The sequence below is a fragment of the Canis aureus genome, chromosome 22, assembly GCF_053574225.1.
Source record: "Canis aureus isolate CA01 chromosome 22, VMU_Caureus_v.1.0, whole genome shotgun sequence".
In the NCBI taxonomy this organism is placed as follows: Eukaryota; Metazoa; Chordata; class Mammalia; order Carnivora; family Canidae; genus Canis; species Canis aureus.
The window spans coordinates 10,039,981-10,052,225 of record NC_135632.1 but is presented as its reverse complement, the minus strand read 5'-3'; the positions used below and the strand labels follow the sequence as shown (position 1 = coordinate 10,052,225).

General features: G+C 45.8%; 1 long non-coding RNA gene across 1 annotated transcript in view; it reads left to right on the top strand.

Annotated features, from left to right (window-relative positions):
* Positions 1 to 1,871: 1,871 nt before the first annotated feature.
* The window catches only part of LOC144294296 (uncharacterized), a 95,557-nt gene continuing 85,183 nt past the window's right edge, over positions 1,872 to 12,245 (top strand). The window contains exon 1 of the long non-coding RNA XR_013361718.1: positions 1,872 to 2,101. This is a non-coding gene — a long non-coding RNA (uncharacterized LOC144294296). The remainder of the gene's footprint in view (positions 2,102 to 12,245) is intronic.

The following is a 12,245-nucleotide window of genomic DNA, read 5'->3' as shown; positions in this document are numbered from 1 at the left end:
CGCTGGCCGGGCTGCCAAAATAGTGCGGCGAGGACGCTGCACGTGTTTGTTTTCAAACCGCGCCGGTTTAAGTGAGTTCACAAAGCCAGGCAGGCAGCACAGGCTCCAGCCCGTGCTCGCAGCCTCGGAACCGCGAGCGGAGCCGGCGAGCAGAGCCTCCCTTCCCCCGAGGGTCGCGGCCTGCGACGTGCGCTAGCCCCAGCCCCGGGCCAGGCCCATGCGAAGCCCCCTGGCCTGGCCCCTCCCAGGCCGCCAGCTGGCACCCTGTACCATCACGGCCCTTAGAGCCTAGGGGAATAGTACCCTCCGCGCACCTGGCCCCTAGGCAGAGCCCAGGTCTGAGATGAGGGGCGGAGAGAAGGGGGCAGCGGAGGTTTTCCTGGCGCCCACTCTCTCTGACCAGATATAGGCCTGAATGTCCCCCTGTCTGTCTGTCTCGCCCTCCTTTTTCCTTTCGGCTCTCCTGGTTCCTCCCCACCCCCCCCCCACCGTGTCCCTAGCCACTACTTCCCCATTTGGGGGCCAGCACCAGCTTGCTCTAAGGTTATCATGGACTCTTCCCAAGTAACCCTTGTCAGCTCGCATGCCTAGGGGCTGCTGAACTTCTGTTAAACTCAAACCGGGTCGGCCGAGTAACTGCCCTGGCCGACCGCGAAAGTGCAGGATTTGGTGACAGAGATCAGGAGTCCAGGCGCTGGTGACATTCTTGGGGGTCCTTCACGTGGCGTGATATTTTGTGGCCCATGTATTGACAGTTCCAGGGCGAGCGCATAACCTGTCTGGTGGAGTGACCAACTTGTAAACAAAGGGGAGGAGTGATGGAGGGTCCCCGGATCATTCTCTTTTCAGACCGGCCTCTATATAGAGTTCTGTCTTTGGGGGTTTTAGTCAAAATCCTAGGTCCTGTGTCATCAGATAATGCCCCCCCCCTCCCCGCAGGTTCCAATCCCCCTCTGGATTTTACTTCTAACTGAATGACACCCATCCCTCTGGTTCCCCCCACTGCCCACGGGAGAGGCCTAGTGTCAGTGCAGCGTAACCCAGGGTCAGCGACACCCTCCCAGGTCTGACCGGGGGTCACAGCATCATCTCATCTGACACCACCACTCTGCAAGCCTTCAGCGTAAGGGTGCGGCCCAGTGGTTCTGGAAAGGTTCCCGCCGGGACAAGGCCTTCCGTCTTTCCCAGGCTCTAGGTCTCGGAGCTGGAGAGGAGCCGCAGGGACCTGGACCCACAGCAGCCTGGCAGCAGCCCCTCACCGCCACACTCCGGGGCTTGGCCTAACGAGCTGGAGCTGGAGCTGGAGCTGGAGGGTTCTCTTGTCTGCCGTCCGAGAGGCCAGAGAGCCCAGCGTCTGGTCCAGAGCGCAGAATCCCTTGATCGACCCCCGCCCCCCACCACCACCCTCGCCATAAGAGCCAGCGCACAAGAACCCCTTGGCGATTTGGGTCCTTTTGTGTTCGAATGTGTCGCGTGTTGGGGTGGGGGGGGGCGACCTAGCGTCCACGGGCTCCAAGCTTAGGATGAAGACCTGTGTGGGGCCTCGCTCTGAGCAGAAAGCTCAACCCCAGCGTGGGTTCCTGCGTTCCTCCCCAAAAGGCCAGGGCCCAAAGAACCCTTTTCATTTGGCGAGGGGCTTGGCGGAAGGGAGGGGCGGGGGCGGGAGCGGGCCGGGGTCTGCGAGCCAGCGGCCGGCGGCGCGACGGACTCGCCCGGCTGCTCGGCTTGGCCGCCAGCGTCCGTGCTGGGACGTGGTTGCTCTGTGCCCGGCCGGGGAGTGGGGGCGCCTCCCCCACCCCCACCCCACCCCCACCCCCACCGCGCCCCCGGGTCGGCGCCAGAGCCCCGGAGGCCCGCAGGCTCCGGCCTGGTGGAGGCGAGGCGGGCTCCGCGGCCTCCCCCGGGTCAGTCCGAGTTTAGTCTGCGGAGGCGACGGCGGGGGAGCGGGCCGGGGCCAAGACGGACCCCAAGCCAGACAGGCGCTCCCCTGCCCCTCCCCGCGCCTCGCCCCTGCCCCCATAGCCCGTCTCCGGCAGGACGGACTAATCTGCCCGGCTTGCGCCTGCTGCCAACCCTGCCCGCAATCTAGAGCCCAGCCTGGGTAAGTCGCGTTCTCCCTCCACCCCGCCCGCCGCCTCCCGAGCTGACCCGGCTCGCGGCTTCGTGCACGCGCGTGGCCCGAGGCGCGCGCCGAGAACTTGGACTGACTCGGAGCAGCCGCGCCCCTCGGGCCGCTGCGGCTGCTGTGCGTGACCGCCGCCGGGGACCCCAAGGTAGTCAGGAAGGTCGCGGGGCTCCCCAGCGAGGCGGGAGCGACAAGGGTCCAGCCTGGCCCTCCTGGATCCTCTTTGTCCCCGTGGACTCCAAGAGCTACCACTGCAGCGGGAGCTTTCCGCTGGTCTCTAAAGTGTGTGCGTGTGCATGTGCGTGTGCATGTGCGTGTGTGCATGTGCGTGTGTGCATGTGTGTGCGTGCGTGTGTTGGGATAGTAGCCGGGGAGGAGAACCGTCCCTTTCCCCCAAAGCAGTTTCTAATCCCTTAAGGTCTGCAACAAAGTTTACTCATGGTTTCCATTTGAAGGCTGTGAAGTCTCCGCCGAGGTTGGTGCTATTTTGAGTGAAGATTTCTAAGTCACGCTTCTCAAATATACGTGCCTCTGGAGGACGTTTCGACAATTACCTTGTCCACTAACCCGGCTCCCTTACCCCTCCCCCGCTCCGCCCCCCCCCCAATAATAATAATAAATAAATAAACTTAATTTTTCAGTAGTTGCCTTAGGACACTGTCGTTTGCATGTCACTACCGTGAAGAAAGGAGGAAAAGAAAGCCCGACAGCCTTGCTATTGCTTGTTGGAACTCCGTGTGCTCGCTTATTGAAATGTGAAAGATGGATTTTTTGGGGGGAGGGGTAGGCAGGGCTCTGGAAGAGTGCTTTTGAACCGCGCTGCCCTGTTGCACGGGGCTGACCTTTGGCTGACACGGCCACGGAGCGGGCCGTTCGTTAACGAGGATTTGATACATTAGACATTCGAGCTGGGCGTGTAAACCCACACTCTGAATCCAGATTTTGCTCAAATTAGTGTACGAGGAAATGATCTTTTTAAGTCCCGAGGCTTAACCAAATGTCAGAAGGGCCAATCGCTGCCTGAAAAGGGCAGTGAAGGACACCCAGAAAAAGACACATTCCTAGCTCCTTAAAAAAAAAAAAAAAAAAAAAAAAAAAAAACCCGAACAGCATAAACCCCCAAAGCCTTCCTTGAATAATTCCTGAAATCTTCCAAGTCGCCACTTTGAGGAAATGCTTATAAATAGGGCTAATCATTCGTTTTAATGAATTCTGTTGTGCTAAATCCTGACACCAGGCGAGCCAGTGAAGGCAGTGGCACAGTGATGGCAAGGACTCCTCTTTGAGATTCATAGATTTTTTTAAGTTACCGGTTTACCCGATGGAGACACTAGAGGATGACAACTTATATCCGCCAGGCTGCGGGGCACTCAAGGAGGAAAGAGTCACAGATTTTAAAACCGTTTCAAAGTTGGTGCGTCCCTCCATTTGATTTGGTTCAATCTGTCTCCAGACTTTGGAGCCCAGAAAGGGAGAGCAGGCTGGCCACCAGGACGCTGGCCTGGAGCGCCCGCGGCCGAACCCGCAGCTCCCCGGGCCGCACGGATGGGGCTGGATTAGGGGACTTGGCTGCGGCCACTTGGAGGGTGCGGTGGTTCCCGCGGTATTTATTAACTGACTCAGGAAAGGTGTCATTTTATGGAAGTTGACTTTGAAGCTCTAAGTTAAAAAAGGGGGGGGGGGGGACAGGGCCAGATAATCCTTTGCTTTTCTTTCCCCCAAGAGCAGAGCCCGCTAAAAGGGGAGGAGGGGGGAAATTCGCCCTTGTGGAAGTTCCCAGCCACTCTGAGCGTGCAAGGGGGAGGACGAAGCGAAATGGTGTTCTTGCTCCCTGCCTCCAGACCCTCTCCCGGCCGACTTCCTCACGCTGCTGTCCTGCGGCGAGCATCGCAGGGGCAAAGGCAGTTGTCTGCACCTGGGCGCTGGCTTCCGCCGCCGGGTTTTGCTGGGTCTGCGCGGGGGCGGTTCCCGGGACCCGAATTTATTTCAGGCGGAAACGTACACGAAACCGTTTTTGGCCTCCTCTCTTTGCTCGGGGAGGCTCTATCTGCATTCCCCTGTGTCCTCTGAGTGTAGATGGAAAAAAGATGGGAAAATTAAACGAGAAGGGCACTGACTCTCATTAAAAAAGAAAAAAAAATGATAGTTTAAAAATAAGAAATCTGGGGGCCGGGGGGGGGGGCGGTGGAGAGAAGTCATTCTCCAGGAGAGACTACGTAGAAGAAATCCAGACAGGGCCTAGGAGAGCCCCAGGATTTGCTCCAGAAAGAGTTCTGTAGATGCGTCCTACGCACAGGCCGATGGCTCGCCAAACTCTGGGTTTCCGACTCTCAGGACCAGGACCACTGCGCCGAGCGAACCCTTTTCGAGACGGTAGACATCCTGGCCTCTTAGGAAAAATCACACCTTTCCGAATACTTGAGAACCCCTCAGGCTTGGGAGGGTTGCAAAAGGAGGTCTAAGAGTTAAGAGAATGGGGAGGGAAGGGAAAGGCTGCGAGAGAAAGGAGAAAGGAAACATTGTGGCCAGTTAGCAGCGAGGTCGATTTCACTTTGCCCCAGCGGCGGGTCCCAGCACCCTCCTGGCCCGGGCTGCGGCCACAGCTCCCGGGGCCCGGGCGGGAAGCGCCCCGGGGTCACCACCTTGCAAGTTGTGTCAAGCGGAGGTAGAAGCGCCGCGTCTGTTTCATTGTTTAAGGTCCACTTTGGGGAGTAGGTGGAAACAGAGTAACGTTGACTCTTGCAAGAGTGTAAGGGGGGGGGGGTAGCGATCGCTGCTTGCAGACTTGCTCTTGGTCTCTTTGGCCCCCTTCTCTGCCCTCGTCTAGCCCGGGACGCCTGCGCAGGGGTGCGGGCCTGCAGGAGCGCTCGCGGGTCGGGGGTACCCGCAACGCCCCGGAGCCACCGATCGCGGAGGTTCTGCTGCGACGGGACTTTCTGGCTGGCTGGAGGGAAGCCCCTTTCGCTCCTCTGGGGTTGCAGCGAGCGCTGCCCCGGGCTCCCACCCCAAAGCCCCCTTGGCCTCCATCGGGGCCACCCCGGGGACCTGACGCAGGCCGTGCTGCTGCTGACGTCAGGGGCTCCCGGTCGCCCGAACCCCAGCCCTGGCCACCAGGCGCCCGGTGCGGGCATCATTAATTATTAGACGGTAAATGTTGCAAAGAAAGCTTAGGCTATTAGTATTCAGGCAGGGGCGACGTGTACCCATAAAGTCTTACTATTGTCTCTCTCTCTATATATGTCTCTCTCTCTGTATGTCTAGGTCTCTCTCTATTCTATGTCTCTGTATATATATATACAGACAGTAAATGTTTGGGTTTCTCAAAGCCTAGTTACTGCCTTCGCACCCTCCTTCGTTCTCATCTGCTCCCTGGGTCCACCCTTTTGTAGATTTGAGCTCCTCACTTTGTAACCGGTTTGGGGGATTCTTGGTGGAAGCGCCAATATTTGTTCTTGTGGGAACTGCATGGCTACAACTTCCCTGTAGATTCGAGCTTGAGGAGCTTAGTCATCTCCTATCAACCAAAGGGGTGGGTGTGCGTATGGGCATTGCCTCATAAAGCTGAGTCTAGGACGTTCACACCATCCTTTCCATTTGGTCAGATTCTGAGTCCAAGATCTGATACTATTATTGTTGTTGTTGAGCAAAAAGGAGGGGAAAAAACCTCCACCGACACCGATAGGGCCAAGATAAATGAATAGTGCACTCTGGTATCAGGAACAAAACCTTTCATTTGTAACATCAAACGCAGCTTTTCTTTTTTTTTTCTCTTTTGTTTTTAAAGGAGTTACACGTATAATATCTGATTTAAAATAGAATTTTAAGCAATACTAAATTCTTCAAAATAACACCAATTCTTGGTTCTAGCTCTAATACATTTTCAAAATCTTTCCCCTGAGGATTACTGCCGAATAAACATAGGGCACAGCAGGGTCATTGTGGTGCGAATTCTCTCTTGGGCTCTTCTCCACAAAAGGAAAAAAAAAAAAAAAAAAAAAAAACCACCTCATGCCATATATGACGGAATTCCACAGGTGATGTGAGGTGATTTTCTGGAAAAAGAACAGAGTGATATTAGAATTAAATTAAAAATTCATTCGATTTAAGACAATATTTATATAAGGGGGACCAATAATCCATAAATTTAAATTTCTTGAATATATCTTATTTGTCATAAATAACTTTTTTGAAATTCTCCTGTTGAATTAGATGTTTGAAAGCTTCTGCACATAAAAATAAAGCTCACATGTATCACCGCATAAAACTAGTAAGTAGCGTCTGTCAAAAATATAGAATATTCTTCATACATATGAATATAAAATGTATTTGCCAGTATCCACAGGGCCAGAATGAAAAGTCTCTGTAGTTCTACCTATAGGAGGTAGAAATATCCCGACAAGTACTTTGAAGGCAGGTAATTTGCTTAGTGTTTCACAGACAGAAAAACAACTGACTGAACTTTAAGTTTTCTTTTGGAAGTTTTAGAGCTTGCAGGCAGCTTTTGGTTCAGAACTGTGATGGTGATCTTTTATTCACAAATTAGTATTTTATTTTTAACCAATAATTATATGGTAAACATTTAACAGATATATACAGATTCCTCAGAAGTGTGCAATAATTATTTTGTAAAATATGAGTGAAAATGGAGCTCCTTCTTATACAACTTATAAATAAATTTGCAGTAGTAAAATCTTCACAAAGGAGAATTTAAAAAAGTTTGAACACTCACAGTAGTAAGTGTACGAAATTCCACAAGCGTGGATCAATAAAAATTTCCAAGAATTATGTGTTAAACATATTAGAAAAGAGATGCCTGCACACAAAAAGAAAAATGAAAAGAAACCTCACTTGGGGAAATAAAAACAAACAGAGGTCCAAGGTCTAACAGTTTTTTTCTTTAAAGATTATTACCTACTTTTATGGTTTGTTATATCTAGACTTGTATTTAAAATTCCAAAAATGTGTGTGAGCTGGAATAAAAAGGATTTAGAGTTGAGGACAACAGTTAATTGGTATTTAACAACTTTGGTGCTATTTTCATCTTACGTACTACTACTTTTATATACTATAAATCTTTCCAGAGAGCTCTGCTATTTTTGGTACAACAGGCTGAAATTTATAGGCCTAAGATATATTCCAGACTATGTATACAACACCCTGGCTGGGAAAAACCCTAGGATATTCATTAGATTTTTAAAAAGTCAGCTAATATTATTATAGCTCCTGAATCAATAAATATTTACAGATGTAAGGCAATAATTGAATCGAAGGGCCACATTTCAAGGTCATTATGTGTGTATGTGTACATCTTCAAATGAGTGATTTGTACAATTTAGACAGTATCTATGGAGGTTATGTGATTTTTGTGCTGCTTCAATCATGATTTCATTTGCTGACCTCGTAAAGTCAGTTAATATTCTTGGCTCTTACTTTAGCTTTTTCACTTGTGAAATCAATGCCCTAGACAAGATGCTCACTAAATTTTTATATAGTCCTCAAGGCAGTGATTTCACTTAATCTTGCTTATGTATTTAAAAAAAAACTTTTAAAGGTAGAATTCTGTGACAAAAAATTAAATCAGAGAAAGCTTCTTAACTGATTTGGATATAAATGAAATAAACTAACAACTAATTATAAAACCTCATTGTTAAGGTTTTCTTTTCTGAGAGTCCTGTTTCAGAAATATGCATTCCATAAAACAAGGAAGGATACAGGGAACCTATCTTTTTCTCTTTCTTAATTTGAAAAGGAAATAAAATACATTTCCAGTGTTTTGTTTACATGAACTACAAAGAATATTTTCAAAAACCAGGGGCAGAAGGTGCTTAGGAGATGGAAACACTATTAAATTCGATTGTTTCAGGGTGTGAATTTGGGAAATGTAAACTAAGTTCTGGTCATATGCAAATAGATGTAAAATATGCTTGCTATATGTATTAATGAACTGAAGGCTATACAAATCTCACTATGCAAAGTAACACGAATAAGAGGAAAAAAACACAATGCCCCTGCACACTCTCCTCGATAGTTCAGTGTGAAGAGCTAAATATATTGAGTATATTATTCAATCCACAGGTTCTGCAGCTGTTGCTTGTTGCTTACCTATCAGCTAACTGCACTTGACTAGACCAATTGATTGATTAATTAATTAACCCGACAAACATTAAAGAGAAGTATAGTTACTGTTATGGAGACTATGGCATTTCAAAAATAAATTTCATTTGCTTTCTTCCATCCAGGAATATAGTACGAGAGACATATACAGTTAGTCAAAATATAAAGTAAAAAATAGGGTATTTGTTATAAGAGAGGCATAAACAAAACTGATTGCAGAATGTTTAACTTTCTGATTTTCTTCAGAAGATATAAGATGTCACTTGCTGATTTAGACGATCAGAAAATATCGTATCACGGATTTTTCCATCTCTTTCCTTCATGCCCTCTTTTGCTCTCTTTCTCCCTTTTACTTCTCCCTATTCTCTTCTCTCCCTTGCTCTGGAACCTAAGGTAATATGGAATTATCAAAAGACCTTTCTCAGGATGGTGGAGGTGGTGTTGTGAGCTCGCTGCCTGAATCCTTGCCAGGCCTTTGTCTTTTGGGGGAAGTTTTGTCCAAGTGCCCATCTGTAGTCAGCTAGCCTGGGCTCCCTTGATGGGCTTAAGCTTTGTGAATGCTGGGCTCTAGGACTGGTCAGAGCTTTTCAGCAACCAGGGTGTCCATTTTAATGGTTGATGTGGGTCAGACCAAGCAGAGACCAAGTTCTGACAACTCCAGGCAAATATCTCAAAAGGGGACACTTCTGCTTACCACGATGTTTCCATTTTGCAGAATTACACAGGATTTCTCTCTTTACTATTATTTGTTTGATCTAAGTACAGATTCCCATGTCACTAACAAATAAATCTTTTTCTTATTTTTATTATGGTTCTTTTGTTCATTTTTATTCCTTTTTGAAAATATTTACTATAAAGGTGTCAGCATATGGCTAATTTTTCATGAATTTTCTGTTTGTTCTGAAATATTAAGCCATATGTTTTCCCTTTCCCTAAGACTGACATGATTCTCTGGCAGTATTTTCCAAGGAAATTTTATATCCACTTTATAACATTTAATAGTCACCCTATGAAACCGAGGAATAATTCATGTTTTCTGAAAAAGGCTGCATTTAAGTACTTTAGAAGCTCTAAGTAGGACTAACTGATAACCAATCAAAGAATTAGAAATAACTGGTCAGTTTATATATTATTCAGATTCCTGCTTTGTTTTTTTCTTTGTTGCTGTTCTTTGGGTCAATTGGAAAGTGGCACAACCCAGAGCAGTTTGATTTGTACTTGCTAGCTGTTTGGGTGAGTTGATTCAGGCAGGAGGGGTTGCAAAAAGTGTGTTTGAGGACGTTGTTTTGTCATTTTCACGTATTTCTTATCATTTTTATAAAGAGTTTTTATTTTGAGCAATTTCAAACATACACTAAAATAGAACAATTTAATAAATCTCTGTCACTCAACTTGAGCATTTATCAACTTATAGTCAATTCAGTTTGTATTTCCATCCACTGTTCTCCCCCAAGATTATTTTGAAGCACATCTTAGACATAATATTATTTAATATGCAAATATTTGTTACCTAACTAATACGTAGTTAATGTTTGCTACAAAGCAGAGTGTCTCTTTCAAGGCAACTAGTATGTTTTTCTGAAACACTGTTTGAGCTTTGAGTGTGAGCTTTGGGTTGCTGTTCTCGATCCTTTTAACAGTTTTGCTTCCAATACCAGAGCCTTTATTAGCCACTGGAATCAAGAGCTCTGTAGTTATCAAGAGAAAAAGAATAATTCAGTTGATTATCATCATAATCAATGACGAGGGAAGCCTCAAGTGGGAAATCTCACAATTTCCAGAGTCTAGTACTCATAATGGAGTGGGAATAATTCACTCAAAAGTTTCTGATTTGGGGAAAATGTGATGACTAGGAATTCCTTTTATGAAAAAAAAAATCATATGAACTTGTACTGGTATGGAAAAATCACTGTACTTGAAAAACTATCACTTAAATGCAACGAGTTTCAGCTTTATACCACTGAAGGCAATCCCTTAATTATTGATATAATAAAAATATGAATTTATGCACTGTGATTTAAATGTATTGTTTCCTTATCTCATTAAGTTATATGAAACCATATGTTCTGTTGATTTTTCAAAAGAGAGCTGTTTTAGAGTCTATGCTAAACTATTTATGGATGAAATGATATTATATCTGGAATTTGCTTCAAATAACCTTGGATGAGGGGTGGGTATGAGAGATTATACAAACCAAGACTTTTATTGCAGGGTAGTGGGTACTTGAGACTAATATTTTCTCTATTTCTGTATATATTTATTTTTTTCTTAATAAACTAGCAAAAAGAAAAAGATAAAAAGTCAGGAAGAACTCCACTAAAGTGTCTGTTTATCTATCTATCTACCTATTATCTATCTATCTGTCTGTCTGTCTATCTATCTATCTATCTATCTGCAGATAAATCAGAAGGCAGAATGAAATTGTTTGGACTTTAAAATTAAAAAGGCAAAAGTTTGCTTCCTTCATCCTTGACTGCCCAAGTGTGTACTTGGAGAAGCCAATGAACCTCTTTCAATGTTGGTTTTTACATATGTAAAAATGCTCTCTTTGGTTTAAATAAATGCTAATATTTTTCCATATACCCCTATATACTAGGTATCAATTCATAACACCTTGCCAGCAAAGATGTAACTTAATAATTTAAACTTGGAGTTACTTGAATGTTTGTCAAGATGTTCCAACATCAGTGGAAAGATCTGTTTGTTACTTTCTACCTGTTGTTGTTTTGTGCATTGATTATAGTAGAGCCTCTCTTAGTGTGTGGGGAAAAATAATGATAGCTATAGATTTTAAAATGAGACTCTTGGTATAGCATAATGCTGTGCCATCTATCTTTCTAGTGCGAAATATAGACTCTTGAAGTTCCGGGTTAACTCCTGCCTCATTCTTTGTCCTTCCATAACACATCTGCCCTTCACACTTCATTTTTGGGTCATCTCTGATGGAGGTAGAAAGCACAGCATCCTCATAATGTCATTCCTTATAGAAGCTGGATTGAATTATGATTTTCAGATTTGAATTTTTATAGTGGGCCTCCAGTATTAGCTTATGTTTCCCTTCTCCATTTTCTAGCCAGATCTAGAATACTGGGGATGGGGATGAGTAAGCCCTTCAAAGTGCAAAATTATCTTCCTCTCAGCCTGTCCTGCCCACGGATTGTCATTCTGTCATAGTTTTCTTCTATGTTCTGACTATGCTAGATTTTCCTGCCTGGGACCCAAATCTCCCCAAGGATACAAACCAGCCTAGACAGTACCATGAGATTAGGGCATTAGAAGCCATTCTAGTTCCTTCCTCCCTGAGGCTAGAGCCTGGTCCATACAGCTTTAGCAGCTGTGGTTCTTGTGCAAGCACTTCTTATCACTGTGTTATGCCTGTTGTAACAGACCTCTGGTACCAAGCCCAGCTTTGGAAGCCATTCGTTGAACTGACTAGCCATCCCCAGCCCAGCCTTTGCAGTCAGGTAAGCTCTCTTTGGACCAGTGCGTCTCAGAGGACATGGATCAGAATCATTTGAGGGATGTTTATACAAATTCATATTCCTGGCCCTAACTTCATATCTAAGGAATGAGAAACTATGGGTTAAACGGGTGTTCATCAGGAATCTACACTTTAACAAAGTGAAGTTTAAAAGTCATTGACTAACACCCTAGATTGTGCCCTTGGATTTGAATTTTTCTCTGGGCCCAAAGTTTGTTTTCTTGCTCCTGCTTCTCCTGCTGGAGATTTAAAACCTCCTTGGTGCCTGTGATTTCTAGAGTCTGGACTTTCACAGAGATTCAAAAAACTAAAAGAAAACAACAACAACAACCTTGGACAGATTCTTAGCAAACAAGGCTGGTGGTCTCAAACATACTTCTTGTGTTATGACTATTATCCTTACTGTAATCGCTGTCTTCTTGATCTAGCATTAGAGTAAGAATATGTACATGATATTAATAATGATAATGTGCTTGGAAGTCCCTTTTAAAAAGTTAAAAAGTACCTTATAAATGTAATGTATTA